This window comes from Hylobates moloch, unplaced genomic scaffold, assembly GCF_009828535.3.
Source record: "Hylobates moloch isolate HMO894 unplaced genomic scaffold, HMol_V3 SCAFFOLD_4, whole genome shotgun sequence".
NCBI lineage: Eukaryota > Metazoa > Chordata > Mammalia > Primates > Hylobatidae > Hylobates > Hylobates moloch.
Window position 1 is genome coordinate 92,298,035 of NW_026652279.1, and position 23,405 is coordinate 92,321,439.

At 42.6% G+C, this 23,405-nt stretch overlaps 1 pseudogene; it reads right to left on the reverse strand.

Moving 5' to 3' along the window:
- Window positions 1-18,360: 18,360 nt before the first annotated feature.
- On the reverse strand, window positions 18,361-21,916 carry LOC116467452 (eukaryotic initiation factor 4A-I-like; annotated as a pseudogene).
- Window positions 21,917-23,405: the final 1,489 nt, after the last annotated feature.

A 23,405-nucleotide genomic window follows, 5' to 3' on the forward strand; every position in this document is an offset into this window, starting at 1 on the left:
TACTGGCACCACGTTGTAATCTGGATCCTGGATCCCACTTGCCCTTGAGGCCCAGCAGGACAGCTGAGCCCCTACGTGCGCTCGGCCAGCTGCACCCCTACGTGCGCTTGGCCAGCTGCGCCTTCCACTTCGGCATCCTGCTTGGGAACTTTCTCCTACATAGATGCTCCTAATTAACTCGACCTAAACCCCGGTTTCCACAGCTACGTGTTCAAATGAAAGGGCCGTGGAGACTTCGAGGATCTCCTTGCTTCCTGCGGAGGAAGATCAATTTCTCCTTCCTCCTTTAATTTGCAACCGACTTCCTCCAGGAAGCAGGCGTTCCTCAGGACACGTCAGAAAGTAGCGGTTACATATCGGGTCTTTTACATGAGAAGTTGCAGGGTTTTAAGGAGTGCTGCAACCAGGCACTTTCCCCTGGGTCTTGCCCGTACAATCACATCTGGCTCACATCAGCTCCTGCTAACCTAACACGTGTCTCCGTGGCTTCCCCATCCTTACCGTCCAGGGCCAACCCCTCTGCAAAGCTTATTTGTTCTGTCTCATGCTCAAAACAAAAGCATGTCCCTGCTTTTGGCCCCGGCCTGCCCTCACGTTTAGAAATCACAAGGTGGATTATTGGTCTCCTGTGGTCACTTCTGGTGAAATGATGAGGGTGGCTGAGGAGGGTTTTATAAATGAGGTTTGATCAAAACCGGGGCTGGGTCCCCCTGCAGCAAACCCCTGAGGCTAGGAGTTGGAGACCAGCCTGGCCAACATGGCGAAAGCCCGTCTCTATCAAAAATACAAAAACTAGGCGTCATGGTTGCAGGCACCTGTAATCCCAGTTAGTTGGGAGGCTGAGGCAGGAGAATCGCTTGAACCCAGGAGGCAGAGGTTGCAGTGAGCCGAGATGGTGCCCCTGCACTCTAGCCTGGGTGACAGAATGAGACTGTCTAAAAAAAAAAAAGACATAGTCATTGTCCAAATCAAGAACCTCCTGAGTACCCAGAGAGTTGGTGCAGGACTGGCTGGCCCAAGGAAAGGTTTGGAATTAAGAATCTTCTGAGCTGTGTTTAATAGCCATTCATATATTGGATGATTTAGACCTTGGTTTCCTATTGGCAAAAATGGGAGTTACCGTAGGGTGGCTGCCATGTTTAAATAAGAAATTTAAAGATATTTCAGTGAAAAGAACTACATCAATTATTACTGCAATGATTGTAAGTAATATAATATAAGTAATATCCCCTTTGTGAGGATATCTATTCCTCACAAAATTTCTGAGGTGAGTACTATGATTGTCCCTGGCTGACAAGAAAAGGGCTCACAGGTTTAGGGAAGTGACAGCAAAGGGAAATAGGAATGCTGCCCGCTTGGCCTGGCTCTAGATGTTTGCCCTTAATCACCACACTAGTAGTGATAGTTATCTCCATATTGGTAATGGAGGGAACTAGTATTGGTAACTAGTAGTGATGGTTATCTCCAATTGGTAATAATTGGTAATTATTACCAATTATTATTACAAATAATTGGCTTCTTACCAATATTCCAATTTAGTAATCACTGGTAATTAGTGCAATGTATACTTTTTATAAATGATAAATTGCAAATAAAATTCATGTTCATTGTAAAAAAAAAACTCACACAACAGAAATATTGTAAGTATTTAAAGTAAAAAGTGGTAGGCCGGTCCCCCGAGAAGGGTGTTGGCTGTTTGATAAACATCCATTCAGACTTTTTTTTTGATGCCTGTACACTGAAGGCTGTTTGTTTTCACAAAAGTTAAATCATACCTTATGCATTGTTCTGCATGACAGTTACATCTTTTTTTTTAAGATGAAAGCCATGTGGGGTAGTGGCTAAGTGCAAGCTTTGGCATCTGAGCTGTGTTTAAGTCTCCAACCCCTCCTAGTAGAGCTGCATGTCTCTGGGCTAATCACTTAACTTCTTTAAGTCTCATCTTTAAAATGGGTCTCATGTGAGAAGACACACGCATGGGCAACAAGCATATGAAAAACTGCTCCACATGACTGATTATTAGAAAAATGCAAATCAAAACCATGGTGAGATACCATCTCACACCAGTCAGAATGGCTACTATTAAAAACTCCAAAAATAGCAGAGATTACAGAGAAAAGAGAGCACTTATATTGCTGGTGGGAATGTAAATTAGTTCAGCGACTGTGGAAAGCAGTTTGGAGATTTCTCAAAGAATTAAAACAGAACTACCATTTGACCCAGCAATCCCATTACAGGGTATATACTTAAAGGAATATAAATCACTCATCACTCACGAGGTCAGGAGTTCCAGACCAGCCTGACCAACATGGTGAAACCCCGTTTCTACTAAAAATACAAAAATTAGCCGGACGTGGTGGCGGGTGCCTATAATCCCAGCTACTCAGGAGGCTGAGGCAGGAGAATGGCGTGAACCTGGGAGGCGGAGGTTGCAGTGAGCCGAGATCGCGCCCCTGCACTCCAGCCTGGATGACAGAGTGAGACTGTCTCAAAAAAAAAAAAAAAAAAAATCACTCATCATAAAGATACATGCACGCATGTGTTCATTGCAGCACTGTTCACAATAGCGAAGACAGGAAATCAACCTAGATGCCCATCAACAGTGGACTGGATAAAGAAAATGGGGTACATGTACACCATGGAATACTACACAACCATAAAAAAGAACGAGATCATGTTCTTTGCTGCAACGTGGTTGCAGCTGGAGTCCATTATCCTAAGCAAATTAATGCAGGAACAGAAAACCAAATACTGCATGTTCTCATTCACAAGTGGGAGCTAGACACTGAGTACATATGGACATGAAGAAGGGAACCATAGGCACTGGGGCCTACTTGAAGTTGGAGGGTGGGAGGAGGGTGAGGATTGAAAAACTACCTAATCAGGTACTGTGATCACTATCTGGGTGATGAAATAATTTGCACAGCAAAACCCAGCAACATGCAATTCACCCATGTAACAAATCTGCACATAGGTACCCCCAAACCTAAAATAAAAGTTGGAAGGAAATAAATAAATAAATATGTAACTATTTAATTTTAAAAGATGGGACTCATGCTATTTACCTTTCAGTGTCCTTATGATGATTAGAGATGACAGATGTAAAGTTGCCAGGCACGTATTAAGTAGTGGGGGTGATTATTATTTTTAATAAGTTATTTAAATTCTGGAGCATTTTTCATTCTTGAACTGCAAAACAAGGTGGGTTGTATTCTGTAAAGATACTCTCTTAGATGCTTTATTCTGATGAATTCTCAGTGGTGTTCATTCCTGTTTTCTTTTTTAAATCAGAGGTTTTCGACCTTCAATGCAAATTACAATTACTTGGGAGGGCTTTAAAAAATCCCAAACCAGGCCACACTGCAGAGCAACTACATCAAAATCTCTGCTCTTGGGACTTAAACATTAGTCTTTTCCTGAAGTTCTCCAGGTGATCCCAGTATTCAGGCAAGCAAGAGAATCATCACATTATATGGTACTCTCTGTGCTCCCAAGAAATAAACATAGAGACAGGAAGGGAATGGATTTCATTTGCTGAATATATTTGAATCCAAATATACTTTTATTTCCAAATATTACTTTTCTTTTCTCAATGCAGTATAATTAATATTTAAGTACACATGCAGAGTGAGAACCAGATAAATTAAATCAAACAAAATATTATAAATTGTAAAGTATATTCTATATTTTTCATTATAAAAATGCAAAAAATAAAATTTAAATATAAAAATTAGGCTGGGCGCAGTGGCTCATGCCTGTAATCCCAGCACTTTGGGAGGCCAAGGTGGGCAGATCACCTGAGGTCAGGAGTTTGAGACCAGCCTGGCCAACCCCACCTCTACTAAAAATACAAAAATTAGCTGGGTGTGGTGGCACGTGCCTGTAGTCCCAGCTACTTGGGAGGCTGAGGTGGGAGAATCGCTTGAACCCGAGAGGTGGAGGTTGCAGTGAGCTGAGACTGCACCACTGCACTCCAGCCTGGGCAACAGAGTGAGACTCCATCCCCACTCCCAAAAAGAAATTATAGTCCTACCACCTTAAAATATACATATACTTTATATATAAGTATACATATATTTGTATATTTTATATATATACATTTTTACTGGTGTCTAGTGTAGATCGATTTTTTTCTATAACAGACTTTATTTATTTATTGATTGATTTTTGAGACAGGGTCTCTCGCTCTGTCACCCAGGCTGGAGTGCAGGGGCAGCATCTCGGCTCACTGCAACCTCTGCCTCTCGAGTTCAAGCGATTCTCCTGCCTCAGCCTCTCAAGTAACTGGGATTACAGGCACTCACCATGCCCAGCTAATTTTTGTATTTTTTGGTAGAGATGGGCTTTTGCCATGTTGGCCTGGCTGGTCTCGAACTCCTGACCTTTGGTGATCCACCCACCTCGGCCTCCCAAAGTGCTGGGATTACAGATGTGAGCCACCCTGCCCAGCCTATAATACACTTTAAAATACGTAATTATATCCAATATTATAATTCCATATACCTTTTTATTAGTGAAGAAATTAAATCATAGAGGAATTGGCTTCAGGCTAACAGCTCAGCAGCTAGGAGGACCCTGCTGCTCTCAGCTAAGTGCAATTCCTTATAAAGTTGTCTACAGTAGGGAGTGTACATTCATTTAAACTCTTTTTGTTACGTTGATTTATTTTTTCCTTTGGATTGAAGTAACTCCGTGGGAAAGTGAAGAAAGGCATTGGCTGGGATGAGGAGAGAAGGAAAGAGAATCATTTCCAAGTGTGACTATGAAGCGGATTGTAGTAATTTGTCTTCCATAGTGAAACCCCTACTTAAGCTCGTTATAAAACCTCTGGGAAAAAAAAAAAAAAAGCACATGCAACAGGCAACAGTGGCCACCTGCAAATGGGGATACACGTGGCTGGGGAGAGGATTCACCTTGAATACCACATTCACACACTACTTCTCAAACAAAAACTGCATCATTGAAAACAATCTGTCCTTTAATACCAGTAACCACTCTCCATTGTCGCTTCTCTGGGATAAGCGCTAAGTTTATCTGTGTTTTCTCGTTTGGCTTATTTATGCATTTACCTGGTAATGATACTTGCATAAATAAACAGATAGTTCTTGACCTCTGGAAGCATACTGATAAATCAGCCCACAGACATGCGGAGGAACCATGGACAAACAGCAGACAATTCACTTGGTGCCAGCTACAAGGAAGGTGTATTTGAGGGACTGCATCGTGGGTGGAACATACTTAGTCAGGGTGGGGTCACAAGGAAATCACCTTTCTTGCTGAAGAGATTCCAGGGAAGACGGGAAGATTGTGGAGGTGGTTTCAATGGCCAAGGAGACATTTGTGAAGTATGGGGGAGGAAGGATGGTGCAGACACAGGTGTAGCCTCAGAGGTGACTTAGCCAGAACACTGTTGCAGCTGACCAGGGGGCTCATCACATGGAGATCCCACAAATGACAACAAGAGAATATTTGATTAGAGATTTGAAGGAATGGAGGGAACACGTCGTGAAGGTGTCTGGGAGGGTAATGTTCAAGTGTGGAAGCAGCCATTGCGAAGACTCTGGGGCAGAAATGTGCTTGACATATTCAGGAGACGGTAAAGAAGCTGTTGCGGCTGAAGCAGAGGGAACTATATTACTCTCTAATCCAAACTGTAAGCTCCTTGAGGTCAGAGACCATGTCTGCCTGGCTCAAGGTTTTGCCCCTAATGTCTCACACTGGGGTCAGCGTATGCTCTAACTGAATTAATTCACATCTTACAATAGCTTCCCCACTGATGTAGTTTCACCCATCAGATTCTGAATGGGGTAGACAGTGAGCCTCTGGACAAAGGTAGATTTGGGCCACAGAGGAACTGGATTTATAAAACAAGAATAGCAAACACTTGGGGGGTTGAGAATCAACCTGACGGGTACTGCTTGATGCTCCAGTGATCAAAGCTGACTATGGAAGAAGGCTCTGGAAATGACTTCTTATAACCATACCAGGTTATTTATATGCACTCTTTCAGATGACTAATGACTTAATATGAGATAAAAACAACATCCTCTACTTCCTCTGTGCCTAATACTTCACTAAATGTTTTAGTGGAATTAGCTTTACACGATTGTTGTGGAGATTAAATGGGATATCTCCATTTTACAGATGAACAAACTGACTTTTAGACTTGCCTGAGGTCACACAAACAATGGCAGAGACAAGTAAGGAGCCTGGGCAGTGCGATTCTGAAGTCTTTAACGTTAAACCCTGTTCCATAATTGCCTCCCTCCTCTTCTTGTCCCATGGTAGTGGGATGGTCTTATTATCGTGGCATGGACACGCCAGTGAATGAAGGTACAGAGAATAAACCTTAAATCTCAGATTGGAGTCCCACTTTAGTGTATTTTTGAATCAAATGATGGCAACCACCCCCATGTTTGTCTTCTGGCTTGGGGTCTAGTCCTCAGAAATGAGGGCAAGAAGAAGCTACAATGAGAGGGACGTCTTTATCAAGGAATCTATGACCTTGAGGCTTGAAATTGACTGAGAAAAGTACCCCTGACTAGGAGGGAGCCCGGTGATAAAAGGAAGTAATGCCTAACAAGGGAACGCCTGGATGTTTTCATGGAAAATGGCAGCACAGTCCTGGAAAATCCCTGTCATGCCCTATCTCTCCAAGACACAGATGAGATGAGATGCGTGGTATTCCCACTGAGACATGCACTGACAGGAAATTAGGGTGGCTGGGAGGGCAGAAGCACCCACCTAAAGGATCGAGGTATGCCTCCAAAATCAACAGCCATTGATTCATTAACTTACAAGTAAAAACACAATGGAGATGTTTTGGCTGTTGACACATGGCCCTGCCACTGAGGCCCAGCAATGTCAATTAGGAAGGAAACGGTTGAATGCAAGTTCTTTAGGTTGTCCGTGTGACCTCTAACACAATCACAGGCCTATTCAAAGGGTGTATGGAACTAACAGTAAGATGACTAACTCAAACCCGGACAGCGGCTAAGAGTGGTGAGTTCCCTGAGAAGTCCTTTAAAAGGAAGAATGTGGGCTTTCCCATCTCTATCTACTTCCCTCTGGAGAGTCTTTAAAGAAATCAAAGAGACTGAAGACAGGAAGTAGGCTTTATCCTGTGATCTCACCACATCCCACTTGGTGCTTTAGTGCCAAACAGAGGCCTCTTCCCTGATATGATAAGAGCTGCTTTCTTGAAGATCTGAGTGGTCCTTGGCGCTTATGGCAGTCTTGTCAGCAGGATGTTGGCCGCTGGATCAGAGGCTGAATCCTAATCTCTGGGAAAGCCCTGTGGGTAAAACCGTGAAGAGTTGATATGAATGCAAAACAGTGAATGAACCCATTCCCCAGATTAAAGGAAAATGGGGGATGAATGGAAGATGCTTGGGCCAGTTCCTTACAGTATCGCCAAAGACTTTAATACCAGGCTAGATCGACTTCCTGCCCTTTAATTTAGCTTCTGAATTTTCTGTGAGAACACAGATATCTTTATCAGGATAGACAATATATGCACATTAATTCCTCAAAGGAGGGGAAGCGCACTGAAGCACATCAGGATGAAAACAAAACACACCAGGGCAAGCGACAATGAGGAAAACTACGAAACATCTGCCTCCATCTGGTCTAAAGGCAGGGCCATTAGTGCAGGATGTGGCACCAATTTAGAGCTGATTGCCAGAAAGCCCGTTACTCTGATCTTTGTGGACCACAGCATGAAGTTTGTGGGCTTGAAAGCACAATGTTGGTGTTTTTGTGTGTGTGTGTGAATATGTTAAGGAAGAAATTGAAAGTGAGTAATCAATGTCAGGAAGTCACATCTCTTTTTCAGACATGACACATGTTTATTGTTAATGTGGTTCTAATGTCCCTCACCAGCAGAAAGAGTACTGAACTAAGAGTGAGGCCCAAAACCTGGCTCTGGTTTTGGGTTTTCCACTAAGTGGATGGCCTTCAGTATTTCAAGTCAGTTGGGATTTTAGAGCCTGCAGTTTGTAATGCCTTGGGCTAAACACACTGGGAGATATAAAGATGAACAATCCAAGACATCTGTCCTCAAACTTGCATCCAAATTGAGCAGACAGGCAAATGAAAGAAAAAAAAAAAGAAAACCACTGACAGCATAAGGGAGGGGGTGGTAGGTGTTAAAATAAAAGTACAACATGTTAAGATAATAGGAAGCTGGAGGAGATTGATTTCAACTGGCAAGATATTTAATAGGCATAGAGGGATTACAGTCTAGGTGGAGGAAATAGCATTACAACCTGGCAGAGTTCTAAAAACAGAACCACAGTGAGATACCATTTCACACTCATTAGATGGCTACTATAAAAAATAATTAACATGTGTTGGTGAGGATGTGGAGCAGTTGGAACTCGTGTGCACTGTTGGTGGGAATGTAAAATGATGCAGCCACTATAGGAAACAGTATGACAGTTCCTTGAAAAATTGAAAATAGAGCTACCATATGATTCAGCAATTCCACTTCTAGGTATATACCCCAAAGAATTGAAAGCAGAATCTCAAGGAGATATTTGTACACTCATGTTCATAGTAGCATTATTCATAATAGCTAAAATGTGGAAGCAACCAACCCAAGTGCCCATTAACAGTGAATGGATAAACAAAATGTGATACATACATGCAATGAAACATTATTTAACCTTACAAGGAAATTCTGACACGTGCTACAACATGGATGAACCTTGAGAATATGATGCTAAGTGAAATTAGCCAGTTACCAAAAGATAAATACAGTAGATTCCACTCATATCGAGGTATTTAGTCATCAAATTTATAGAGACAGAAAGTAGAATGGTGGTTCCCAGGGCCTGGGATTAGGGAGGGGAAGTGAGGAGTTATTTAATGGATACAGAGTTTCAGTTTTACAAGAGGAAAAGGGTTCTGTGGGTGGATGGTGGTGGATGATAACACCACAGTGTGAATATACTTAATGCCACTGAGCTGTACACTTGAAGATAATCAAGGTAGTAAATTTTAGATTATGTGTATTTTATCACAATACAAAAACAAACAAGAAGAGGCAGGGTAGATTTAAGAGAAAAGAGTTTGTGAGCCAAGGGTTTAGGAGATAAAGACCGATCAGGGCTCTTGGAGAGGGTCTTGAGCCAGGGCAAGCCAAGTTTTTTGCCACATGGTACCTACCAATGAGAGGGGAGAGGAAGAAAAAAATAAACTCAAGATAGGCCATCTATGGGGAGAAATACATTTTGTCTCGGAAATGACCCAATAAATGTCATGGTCATATTTGTTATCAGTACGTTTTATGAGTTTTTGCTATAAATATGGTATTTTGGAATATCCCAGTGCCATTTGGGATAAGACAGATTCTTATCCCATCTGAGAAAAGTCTTGTGGGGCCACACCATGCTCCATTCCCATGACCCAGACAAGCAACTTTCTATCTGGATGTGAACCAGGTGAATATCCCAGATGGCACATCTAAATCAGAATTAGAGGAGGGCCAAATATAGGGACACTTTACAAAGATGTGAGTGGAGCGTAGGGGAACCATGAGGAAGAGAGCAGTGTTGTGGAGCAAGTAACTGGGACTGTTACCAGCCCCTGACCTACAGGGTGAGGAGAGGGAGTGGGTACTGGCTCTGGAAGGAAGGGGCCACATTGCTCAGTGGCTGCCTTCGGAAGTACAGTGACATTGGTGCCCTGCTGCAGCCAGTCCTAGACGATCCCACAAGGAACGAACCTCGGAAAAAAACAACCCTGAACTCACTCCTATCTGGGACCTCCTGCCAGTGTTCCTCACCTGCCAAGGCTGAAAGGGAAACCCGTGGCTCAGCGGCCTGTCTGATGTCATCCAGGGCTCTCTAACATCAGCACTCCCTGGAAGGCCCCTGGTACAACACAGATTGCTGGACCCCACCCCAGCGTTTCTGATTCAGTAGGTTCTGGTGAGGCCTGAGAATTTGCATTTTTAACAAGTTAACAAGCGGGGACCACACTTTGAGAACCACTGACGTAGCCCACGCAGATCAGCCTCCTAGAACAAACAGCAGAAGAAAGATGGAGAGTAGATTTGCAAAGGCAAACACCTATTTAATTTAATTTAATTTAATTTAATTTAATTTAATTAAGGATGCTGATGGACCCCACATCAGTGTCAAAATCTTTGCAGGCCTCAGTTTCCATGCCTATACAATACTCAGTTTCCTTGCTTACTTTGTGAAGTGGCCCCTATATTCGACTCTCCTCTAATTCTAAGCCCTCCTATCTCTAAAAGAGACCTGTAAGATGCCTTCTAACTCATTCTGTGATCCCATGGACGCAGAGCTGCAGTACCTAAAGCTCCATCTCTTGAATGACCATGAAGATAGTATTTCCTTGTACGAGTGAAGCAGTTACTACTGCTATAGACGTTTAGTGGTTTGTAGAGTCATGTGATGCGTTATGTGGATAGATTTTTGTTTTCTAATTGTTTTTCCTATTTGATTTAAAACACTTTGGACAGGACATATACAACGACCTTTCCAGAATATTTCTCTATAGACAAAAGAAGGCATTCACTACATCAGATAACCTGTGCTCCAAAATAGGCAGGTCCCATTTGATTTGTGCAAAATCAGACATCAGGGAGATCATTTTAAATATTACAAGAGAATGCACCTAATTAATAAAAGTCCAGTGGGTTTATACTAACTATGCCTGTAAAATTGCTCTTCAGTGTTGCCTCTATGAAATACTTTTCTCTTTTCCAGAGCTCATTTGTTAGAATCAAAAGACCTCCGTGGTCCTCCAGGTCACTGGTGACTGCACATGTGTAAGTGTGTACACGGGCTCTGAGTGTTTACGCATCTCTTCACGGGTGTTTGATTTTGTGTCCCATATATTTACAGTGATGCGGATGATATATGGGCATTGCTGAAAGGGTTTGGAAAATACTCATCTGTTCTTTGGTTCCCATTTTTTCTTTCAATTAACAACAATAAAAACAACAACAACAAAAACCCTTTTCTTAAGTTCTTATGCAATGGCTGGTTGAAAATAGATCTCCTCCCAGAAGTCTCCTTCTTCCTGCAGCCTCCAGGAATCTTAAAATGTCTTTTAAACAATCATTTTGCTCTCTCTTCAGGATGTCTCTGACCCAGAAATTTAAGCTGCTCTTAAGTTACTGATTTACGTATTCATTCACGGATCTGTGGCTATGAAGTCCATCTGTGGCTTAAGGATACGTGAGTAAGTCATGGGGAAGATTTCAGTTGGGATATTTCTGTCTGGATTCTGGGAGATTAAAGACTTTCAGGTGCCTTTAGGGTAGATCTTTCATTAAGAGCTTTCAGAGACGTGGGCCCATGGAATAGCCTCCTCTATAGATCCATTTCATTCATTCAACAAACTTTTCTGAGTACCCACGATAGTGCTCTAGAAACCCATCGTGGTGTGTGGTACGGACTCCTCATGTAGCAGACTTAAACCTGTATGTGAGGTACATGAGGAACCAGAGTCAAAGTGATGAGCTCTCCCAATAGACTTCTAGGGCCCCTGGGGACAGACACTTGTTCATTTCATGACTGTGTATCTAGCTACCTAGCACATACTGGGTTCTCAGTAAGTATTTATTGACTGAGTGCAGTAATGGAAAAATAAACAAAGAGCTGTGGGGACATCGAGGTAGGACTGCTTCATCCTCCCTGGGGGGGCGGGGATGGGCACCAGCTCACTAGGAGGAGAAGGGGGAGGCCTCTGTACCCTTGTCTTCCTAGGAGGCCGTGAGCAGCCCTCGCTCTGTACTTAAAGGTTCAATTTGTTTTGACAAACCAAAGAGACAAACAAAACAAGCCTGAATTTTGTTCTAAACATATTACCTCAAGCTTCTAGGGTCAACAACCTGAAAATGTCTGCAGACCTTTTGCATGGAATTGCCACTCATGGTTCACTTGACTCTAGGTGGGGAGGTGATAGATTCAAGCCAAATTACTTGTAACTTCAAAATTCATTGATTGTGAACTGAAGGGACCTGAGCATCATCCTTCTGAAGAATATACAGAAGGTATTAAATGAGCTGGAGCCCCTGCCTGCCCTCTTCTTGTTCACTTGTTTATTTTTACCTGGGCATGGACCTGGGATGGGGCAGAATATTAGGGGATGAAGGTGAATATGGTGAGTAGAACTATAAAGCCAGAAATTTCTTTTAAATAAGAAGAAAAAGGAAACTCCCAGTCAATTTACAGTCTTCTGGGAATTGCCTGATTCTGGATTAGGGAGGCAGGGGAGTTCTGTTGATTCAAGGGAAAGGCATGCTTGACATGGGAGTGTAAGAAGAGAGAAACTTTGCTTGTTTGTTCTTTCTGTTCCTGTAACCAGCCACAGACTGAAATAAACTTAGAAACCCAGTGGTCGCTGGAGAGCAGCTCACGAGAGCCAAACATTAAGTTTTCAGGAAATTTACCAAGCGGCTGATAAACACATCCATTACTAAAAATTATACAAACTTACAATTAAATAAATTATATTAAAAATAAAAGTGTTAAATGCTCAAAACTCATAATCATTACATGTTTTACTATTTGGTATGCTTTTGAGGTTATTTATATCTGTTAAATCTGTATGGTGGAAATGTTATAGGTGGAATGTTACCACCCGTCTCTTCCTCAACCCTATGCTTAGTGGCCTCATGTTTCTCCACCCCCACCAGAGTCAGCTATTAAACATTTACTAGCACATCACTGCAAAAGACCCTCAGAAGTTTCTTAGGAATAGATTTGCTTAAGTTTCCATGGGCCTTGGGGTGCTGTGGGCAGTCCAGTTTGGTGGCCTCTGAGGACAGCTATCCTGAGCAATGTGTGCTGGACCATAATATTGGCCCTTCATTTGCAGCACAATTGTTGTGTATTGGGGCATTATGACATTCTGTAGTTGGAAATATTTCATTATGTAATGAAATAGAAAATAATTCAGAAGAGAGTGTTAACAGCTTTTTAATATATAATTCACAGACCATATAATTCACTCATTTAAAGTGTACAATGATTTTTAGTATATTCACAAAGTTGTGCAGCTGACACCACAATCAATTTTAGAACATGCTCAACACCCTAAAAAGAAACGCTGGGGCTGGGCACAGTGGCTCACGCCTGTAATCCCAGCACTTTGGGAGGCTGAAGCAGTCGGATCGCCTGAGGTCAGGAGTTCAAGACCAGCCTGGCCAACATGGTGAAACGCTGTTTCTACTAAAAATACAAAAATTAGCCAGGAGTGGTAGTGCATGCCTGTAATCCCAGCTACTTGGGAGGCTGAAGCAGGAGAATTGCTTGAACCCGGGAGGCAGAGGTTGCAGTGAGCCGAGATCATGCCATTGCACTCCAGCCTGGGCAACAGAGTGAGACTCCGTCTCAAAAAAAAAAAGAAAAGAAAAAGAAAAAAAGAAACCCTGTGCCCATTAGCAGTCACTCTCCATTTCCCCCTAGTCTTCCCTCTCCTCTCCCTCCAAGAATGAGGCAACCACTAGTCTTCTTTTGGTCTCCAGAGATTTGTCTATCTGGACATTTCATGTAAACGGCACCATACAATAGATGGCTTTTCTGACCCACTTCTTACACATAACATAATGTTTTCAAGGTTCATCCATGTTGCAGCATTTGTCAGTACGTTCTTCATTCCTTTTTATTGCTGCATAATATTCCCTTGGTTGGATATGTTACCTTTTTTCATCCTTTCATCAGTTGATGGATATTTGAATTGTTTCCACTTTTTGACTATTATGAATAAATGCTGCTATGAATATGCATGTACAAGATTTTATGTGGGCATAAGTTTTCATTTATGTTGAGTATTCACCTACCTAGGAGTGAAACTGTAGGGGTAATATGCTAACTCTGTGTTTAACTATTTGAAGAACTGCAAAATATTTTCCAAAGAGGCCATACCATTTTACATTTCCACCAGCAATGTACAAGGGTTCCAGTCTCTCTACACCCTCACCAATACTTGTTATCTGATTTCTTTATTTTAGGCATCCTAGTGGGTGTGAGATGGTATCTCATTGTGGTTTCGATTTGTATTTTCTTAATGACTAGTAATGTTGAGCATCTTTTCGTGGGCTTATTGGCCATTTGTATATCTTCTTGGGAGAAATTTTCATTCCAATTATTTGCTCATTTTTATATCAGGTTGTCTTTTTTATTGTTGAGTTGTAACACTTCTGGATTCAAGTTGCTTATGAAATATATGAGTTGTAATTTTTTTCTCCCATTGTGTGGCTTTTCTTCACTTTCTCGATTAGTGTCCTTTGAATCACAAAGGTTTCTAATTTTGATGGAAGTCCAGTTTATTTTTGTGGTTGTCGTGCTTTTGGTATTATATATCTAAGAAGGTTTTGCCTAACCCAAGTCCACAAAGACTTACTCCTGTTTTCTTCTAGGAGTTTTGTAGCTTTAGCTCTTAAATTTAGGTCTATGATATATTTGGAGGAATTTTTGTGTACAGTGTAAGGGAAAGATCCAACTTTATTCTTTTGCATGGGGACATTCAGTTGTCCTAGCACCATTTGTTGAAAATAATATTATTTCCATATTGAATTCTCTTGGCATGGAATAGATTTTGAAGTGTTACCTTACTTTTTCACCTGATGCTACCCCTAATTTCTTTAAACATCTATTTATTTCCATTAATCATTTCGGGCCTCATAGCTCAGGCTGCTTGGCCAGGCCTTCCCCTGAGGCACCCATTTTAACACACACTGGTGTATAGAGCCCAGACAGGAGGCGCTCTCTAATCTCCATGTGCATTAGCCAGGGTAGACCAAGTACTGTAACAAACAGCCTCCTGCATCTCAGTGGCCCAACACAATCGAAGTTTATTTTTCTCTTATCGTAGTCCCGTGTGAATTGGTGGAGGAAGGGATGTTCCATGCACGTACTCAGGACTCAGTCTCCTTCCAGCAAGAGGCTCTTCTGTCGCCTAGGGCTTTATAGTCCTCTTTTTTCCCTTAGCTGCTGACCAGACCCAGATGGTCGGGTCTGCTGTCCCCAAGGGCTTATTGTCCTTCACTAGATCTTCTGGATCTGGCCAGCAGTCAAAGGAAGAAAGAGAGAGAACATGGAGGATCTTGCAGGAGTTTTTTTAAGGGCCAGGCTTGGAAGCAGCACACATCATTCCTAATTTCCCAGGATTCATCATATAGCTCCAACTGGCTGCAAGATAAACTGAAAAATGTCGACTCACTGTATGCTGGGAGGAAGAAGAGACAGGATTTGGTGAACATACAGCAGTCTCTGCCGTAACATCTATATAATCTATTTTAAGAATTGACCCCCAAAAATTATGAGTGTGAATATGTTTGCTCCTAGCTGCTGCAGAAACCCTCCACCTCCAATCTCCCTCCTCCACATTCTGTGACAGGGGACTATCTCTCCAGCAGCTCAGTTGCAGTTTGTGTGAGCCCCCTTGGAAGGCAGTTGCTGGTTTGAAGAAAGGCAAAGATCTGTCTGAGTGGAACAGAGAGCAGAACTGCAGCAGTGTCTATGGGAAATCCAGTAGAAAATTCCAGGGGGAGGGAGCTGGTTTCCTGAAACTTTAAGCTCAAGGGGACCTGAACAATATATCATGGCAAATCCTTGGGTGTTGAGTATGCTAAGGTTATAGTCTGTATTATGAATTTGAATCTTGTAAATGTCCATTTATTGAATGTCATAAACTGAGGGATTATGAACAAATGAGGCATGAAGACAGAGCGAGGTTCTCCTGTCTGGAAAGAACTAGAATTGAAATTTCATGGGCCTCTGATTAAACTGTGCTTTTGTTGCATGTCATATGAGACACTGATTTTTCCTTGTCTCTTCTGTATTCTTCTGCTGAAGCTGAAGTCCTTTCTTCCGCTCTGCCATTCACAGGAGTAGAAGCAGCAACTGCATGTTTTCCAGAGCCATCATTAAGAAAATGAGAAGGTGCCAGGTCTCTCCTATACCATGTGCTGTCCCCGGTAAACTAGCCCCATCCTTTTGTCTTTTCCTCATGGAGGCCTCAACTGCTGGTCCCCTTTGGAAGGGCTCCAAGCCCCCTGCACCTCACTGTAAGTCTGGGCCCTAAACTGAACTGATACCCATGTTAGAGGAAACATATTTGTGCATTTCTGAAAGACTCAATTTGCCAACTTTTCAGAAAATCACAGACCCCATTTGTGATTTGCTCCTTCACTAGTGATTTTGAATAATATCGTGTGTGGATGGGCGTTTGCTTCCTTCTACTCTGACTGTCCCTTGAAATGTGTCTCGGGCCACACCCTCTATCTTGAACACCCGCTTCACTCCAAAAGCCCCCTCCTACCAATATTCAAATAATTCTAAAATCACGCTTCTCTCACAGAGCCTTTCCCAGTAAGCTGGACCAGGATGATGGCTCTCTCCTCTCCCCACCCCCAAAACCCATCCTGTCTAGACCTGCCATGCACGGGTCATTCGTCACACAACCACACCAAAAACTCTTGCACCATTTCTTTATTCATTACATTTCACTAATTAATACATTTGTTATTTGTCTCAGGCTGGTTTGCCCAGTTGTAGCTGTCAGTCTGAATCAGTGAGTTCCATCTGACACTGCAAACTTCTAGAATAAGGGATCCTTTCATTCTTGATTATAGCCACCAATAATCATGTTCTGTTTTTTCTTGGGTTCTGGCCTGTGGTCACACAAAGCATCAGAACTGAAGTGCTGCCTTTAGCTCCCACAATGCATATGGTGACTAAAGGGAAAGAAGGGAAAGTGGAGTGAGCCCAACAGATACTAAGACCATTTATCATGGGCCCTGATTTAAACATAGCACCTTAGGGATTCTTACCTGAAGCCAATGAGGAACATAGCTTCATCCTTATTTTCTAGATGAGACTCAGAGAGGTTAAGTAGCTTGCCCAAAATCAAACCCTAAATTCTGGAACCATTATGCAAATCATGTCTCTCTGATTTTCTGTTTCTTGATGCCTCCCTGAGCCCAAGTGGCAGGTGTTACTGTTCACCACACTTGCTTAGAATAAAGAGCCTAAGAGCTTTCTCTACATACATGTGTTGATCACAAAGCAGAGAGGATAGCAGCAAAAGTCCATCTCTTCTACTAGACCATTAGCTCAATACATGTGCCCTATTGATAATAGGTGAGTACTTTCATTTAGGTACTCATCTATCAAGAATGATAGCAAGTGCAACGAAACGGGAAGAGACATCCCATTCCCCTCCCCCACCCCCATGAAGGAGCCGAGTAATATTTTCATAGAGAAAAATTATATGGTTATAAGAATGAATTCGGGACTTAGTTCTTTCCTATATGTTGGTCAGAATGGATTGCTTTGAGGAAAGATAACAGGCCAGCATGTATGGACTAAAAAATATTTAAAGGATCCCTTTCTCTGCACATAGCTGGGCTCGTAAAGTTCTTTTACAGCCTGCAGCAGTGACCCAGGTAGTGTTCAGGTATGTGGAAAGGGTTTTAGAGAAGATTCCATTAAGTTCACAGTGAAAGGCTTTTGGCTTTTGATTATTAGCAACTGATAGGACCATCGGGACGTGCAGATGGAATGCAGTTGATTCCCAATGAGGCTATTTCTGTCATCGGTCAGGTCTTCTCCCAGATCCTCCTCCCTCACAACCACTACCTGGCCTGGCAGGCAGCAGTGAGGGTGAGGGTCATGGAGAGGGAAACAAAAACAACAGTAATGCCATTTACCTACCCCTAATCTCAAAACACAGTGGCTTAAAACAACTAATCATTTGCTCACTAATTTATGGGTTAGTAATTTGGACTGTGCTAAGCTAGGACAGCTAATCTGTGCTCTGAGTGGTGTTGGCGGTGCTCAATCATGTGGCCAGGTCTTATTGGCTAGAAAGGCTGGGCTGGCTGAGTCTCTCTCCATGTGTTCTTTTGCCCTCTAGGAGGTTAGCTTGGGCTATTTGCATATTGAAGGAAGAATCCCCACCAGCTAGAGAGAGTAGGTCCCACTGTAAATTTGCTTTACAAGCCTCTGCTTGTGTCACTGTTGCTAATATCCCATTGATTGAAGCAAGTCACACCGCCAAACCTAGCATCAATGTGAGAGGGAACTATGCAAGGACATGAGTTCAGGGAGATGTGATGTATTGAGGACCATCACTGTAACAATCTACCATACCATATTTTATAGAATATATGCTACAGTGTGTTTTATGCTCTCCATATGAGCAACTTTTTCTTTTGGAAAAATTCGTTCTTTTTTTTTGGCCTCAAAAAGTGACATTTATTCACAGAAAAAAAATGACAAGATGCCCATCCCTTGGCTCCCTTCCCTCCCGCAGCCCTGCTGCTCCTCAGCCCCCCAAGATTGAACTCTGGCTGGGACTAGGAAGCAGGACAGCCCCTCAGATGAGGTCAGCAACATTGAGGGGCATTTCCTCAACGAAGGTGTTGTAGAAGGTCTCGATGTCTCGAAGAGTCCTCTTGTCTTCTTCTGTCACCATGTTAATAGCCACACTTTTACGGCCAAACTGTCCACCTCGACCGTTTCTGTGGATATAGTTTTCCCTGTTGGTGGGAAGGTCATAGTTGATGACTAAAGAAACCTGCTGCACATCAATGCCTCTGGCCAGCAGGTCAGTGATAATCAAAACTCTGCTAGAGCCAGAACGAAACTCCCTCATGATCACGTCTCATTCCTTTTGGTCCATATCTCCATGCATGGCAGAGACAGTGAAATCTTGAGCGTGCATCTTCTCGGTAAGCCAGTCCACCTTCGTTCGGGTGTTGAGGAGGATGACTGCTTGGATGATGGTCAGGGTTTCATACAAGTCACGCAGTGTGTCCAGCTTCCACTCTTCTCGTTCCATGTTGATGTAGAATTGGCAGATACCCTCCAGGGTCAACTCTTCCTTCTTGACAAGAATCCAAATGGGGTCCCTCATGAACTTCTTGGTCACCTCAAGCACATCAGAAGGCACTGTAGCTGACGCCAAAACTACCTGGGTGTTGCTGTTGAGCTTTTGGAATATGTCATAGATCTGGTCCTTGAATCCATGGCTTAACATTTCGTCAGCTTTGTCCAGTACAAACATCTTGATGTATTTGGGAGACAGGTATCTCCGGTTAAGCATATCAAACACACAGCCAGGGGTACCCACAATTATATGGGGAGCTTCCATCTGCAGTTTCTTTACCTCAGCACGAACGTTGGTGCCCCCAATACAGGTGTGACAGGAGGCACCCATCTAGTCTCCTAGTGCCATGAACACCTTCTGTATCTGCTGAGCCAATTCTCAAGTGGGTGCTAGGACCAAGGCCTGGGTGGCTTTTAGATCTAATTCAATCTGCTGCAGAACGGATATGGAAAATGTGGCCATTTTCCCAGTGCCAGATTGGGCTTGAACGATCACAACATAACCCTTGATACAAGGTAGAATGGCTCGCTGCTGGATGGCAGAGGGCCTCTCAAAACCATAGGCGTAGATGCCTTGGAGAAGGGACTCTAAGAGGTTCATGTCGTCAAAGCTGTCAACAATCTCATTCCAGTTACTCTCGATGACACCTTTGGGCTCCATCCCATCAGGGCCAATGTCTTTGGATCGGGAATCCTGACTTGCAGACGTGATCCTTAGAAACTAGCAACAAATTAGTTCTTAATGCACATTGATTACTGTGATAACCAGCCTCTAAGATGGTCCCCAGTGATTCTCACCACCTGGTGATCCATGTAGCTAATAAGATATTGAGGAAATGACTGTGTGACTTCAGAGGTCAGGTTGTAAAAAGACCTTGCAGCTTCTGCCTCACTTGTTTGGATCACTTACTTTGGGAAAATTAGCTACCCTGTCATGAGGACACTCACTCAGCTGTATAGAGAGGTCCATGTGATGAGGAATTGAGGCGTCCTACCAGCAGCCAATGCTGGCTTGCCTAACACATGAGTGTGCCATCTTAGAAGCAGATCCCCCAGCCTCAGTCAAGCCTTCAGATGACTGCAGCCCTGTGACAGACTGAGCCAGAACCACCAGCTAAGTCATTCCCAAATTCCTGACTCACAGAAAGCATGAGATAATAAATGTTGATTATTATTTTAGGCACTAAGTTTTGGAATAACTTGTTATGCAGAAGCAAGTAACTAATACAATTACCTACCAGCTTTATTTAGGCAAGACATAGAAGGTCTGAATTAACTTCTGAGATATTCTGATTATCTAGAAAAATTAAACTTATTTATCTTAGACATCAAATCTATTTTTCCCTTAAGGAGAAATAGGTTTTGCCTTTAATATAAATAGTATTTAAAAAATAAGTGGATAGCAAAACATTATATCTTGTGCAAAAAATATCCAGCATCATCAGATGTATACTTTGCTCTAGCAAACAAAAGCAACAAATCATTCCCTGGTTTGTTATGCAAAAGAGATATATTTTTAAATATTGTAAGATATAGGGAGATAAGGAATTTGACTGAACATCATGTCCACGGAGACTTCTAAATTTTCTTCAAACAAATCCTGTATTTAAAAAATATAACTGGTGATGATTCCCTGGGGAATTCCCCTAAGCCCTACTTTACTGCTTGGTACATGGTGTGCACTTATTAAATATGGTTGCATCATTTGAGATTTAAGCACTAGAGTGTCGGGTTGAATCCTGGCTCCATCATTTCCTAAAGTAATTTCTCTGAGCTTTGCTTTCCTCATCTCTACGTGGAGCTAAAGATGCAAATCATGTGGGATTGTTAGGGGACTTACATGTGGTAATGTATATAAGGGACTTATATCTGTGTTATGTATCATATATACAACAGCCTTGTGCTGGTAGCAAGACCTGCTGTTATCTTCTTTGTGGCACCGTGTCATATGTGTTTTATGACTCCTCCATGGAGCACATTTGTTTTGTGCTAGGAAGCACACTTTCGTAGTAGGAAGATTCATTAAAATATTACACTGATGGCCTCATATAAACTTTATGCTCCTGGGAACTATTATAGTTCTTTCTATCTATAAAATAAACCCAAAAGAAGTTGAAATATCAATTATTAGAGATTCTTTAATAAAACACTGAGTAATTTAAAAAATAACATTACGCCAGGCACAATGGCTCACGCCTGTAATCACAACAATTTGGGAAGCCGAGGCAGGAGGATTGCTTGATCCCAGGAGTTTCAGACCAGTCTGGGCAACATAGCAAGACCAAATCTCCAAAATTTAAAAAGTTAGCCGGGCATGGTGGTGTGTACCTGTAGTTCCATCTACTCAGGAGGCTATGGTGGGAGGATGACTTGAGCCCAAGAAGTCGAGGCTGCAGTGACCTATAACTGCCGCTGCACCCCGGTCTGGGCAAAAGGGCAAGATCCTGTCTTTAAAAGAAAAGAAGAAAAGAAAAGAAAAGAAAAGAAAAGAGAACACAGAGAGAAATTAGAAACAAGCTTATTGCAGTTGCCAATTCTGTGTATCTCATGAAGTCCTGACTCTCCCTCTTTGGAATACTTGGGCCAATAGAACTTAATTGTATGCTCAGTTTGATTACGTGCAGCTTTAAAAAATATCATTTATTCATTCATTCATTCAATAAATGAAAGGACGGACTCCAAGATAAGCAGCTGCAGAGTGGGTGTGCCCAACCAGACCTCAACCCTGCCCCCAGTTCTGATTGTCTTCTGTCTAAAAGTTGTACGGACATTGTCTGATGCTGCCCAGTTGTGGAGAAAGGTGTAGGAGAGACAGCCAAAAGAGACTGTGTTGCTTGGGCAGCCTGCACTTCCTCCATTTGACACAGAAATGGCCCATGAATTTCCTGTGGGTTTTCTAGACAGCTGAGAGGTGGCTAGACTTAAGCTACCTTAGGTACCCCACCCAAGGCCACTGTCCTTCAGGCAGGGCCAACTGAGGAGCTGTGGTGAAGGCCGTAGGTGGGCAGAGAGAGCTCTAACGCCAGCCAGAACCTGATCTTCATGCCGCGGAGCTGCAGTAGGGAAGGGCATCTGAGGTGCATCTGGAAAACCCAGAGATTGGTTCCAGGAGAGATCCAGCATGTGACCCCTGCCTCACAAACAGTCAGACTGTTTGTGTCTGTAGCCCACAAGGCTACAGCGATCCAGGGAGAGTAGACTGCCTCCCCGTTCCGGGCAGCCCAGCAAGGAGCTGTCCCCGCTGCTCTGTTCCACCTTCTGCTGCGACCCAGGAGGATAGGTCCAGGGGAGCTGGAGGGGAAAAGTGTGTGCCTGCCATGACTTTGTCTCCTATGTCAAGCTGCTGGGGGAAGAGGAGACTGACTTCAAGTAGAATCTAAGATTACTATTTTAAAAGGAAAACTTTTTATTATGGAGAATTTCAAACACAATGTACAGCTTTAAAAAATATCATTTATTCATTCATTCAATAAATGAAAGGACAGACTCAAAGATAAGCAACTGCAGAGTGGGTGTGCCCAACCAGATCTCAACCCCGTCCCCAGTTCTGATTGTCTTCTGTCTAAAAGTTGTAGACACTGGCTGGTGCCGCCCAGATGTGGAGAAAGATATGAGAGACAGCCAAAAGAGGGGTTCTTTCTATTTCACAAAACAGAAAGAATAGTGTTGTGACTCCCACCAGCAAGCTCTAATAATGACCAACTCAGCCAGTTTTGCTCATCCATACTTACCCTCCAACTTCCCCACCCCAATTATTTTTAAGCAAGTCTCAGATGTCACACTATTTTACCATAAATATTTTAGTATATATCGCCAACAGATAAGGACTTAAAATAGCCATTATATTCCTGAATATTATCAGATGTTCCCAGATTGTGCCATAATTTTTTATAGTTTGATTAAGAATCCACTTAAGTTCTACATATGGCACTTGATGTTTATATCTTTTAAGAGTCCTCCATCCCATTACTGGGTATATACCCAAAGGATTATAAATCATACTGCTATAAAGACACATGCACATGTATGTTTATTGCAGCACTATTCACAATAGCAAAGACTTGGAACCAACCCAAATGTCCAACAATGATAGACTGGATTAAGAGAATGTGGCACATATGCACCATGGAATACTATGTAGCCATAAAAAATGATGAGTTCATGTCCTTTGTAGGGACATGGATGAAGCTGGAAACCATCATTCTCAGCAAACTATCGCGAGGACAAAAAAACAAACACCGCATGTTCTCACTCATAGGTGGGAATTGAACAATGAGAGCACGTGGACACAGGAAGGGGAACATCACACACTGGGGACTGTTGTGGGGTGGGGGGAGGGGGGAGGGACAGCATTAGGAGATATACCTAATGCTGAATGACAAGTTAATGGGTGCAGCACACCAACATGGCACATGTATACATATGTAACAAACCTGCACGTTGTGCACATGTACCCTAAAACTTAAAGTATAATAATAATAAAATTTTTTAAAAAAAGAGTCCTTGGCTGGGTGTGGTGGTTCACTACTGTAA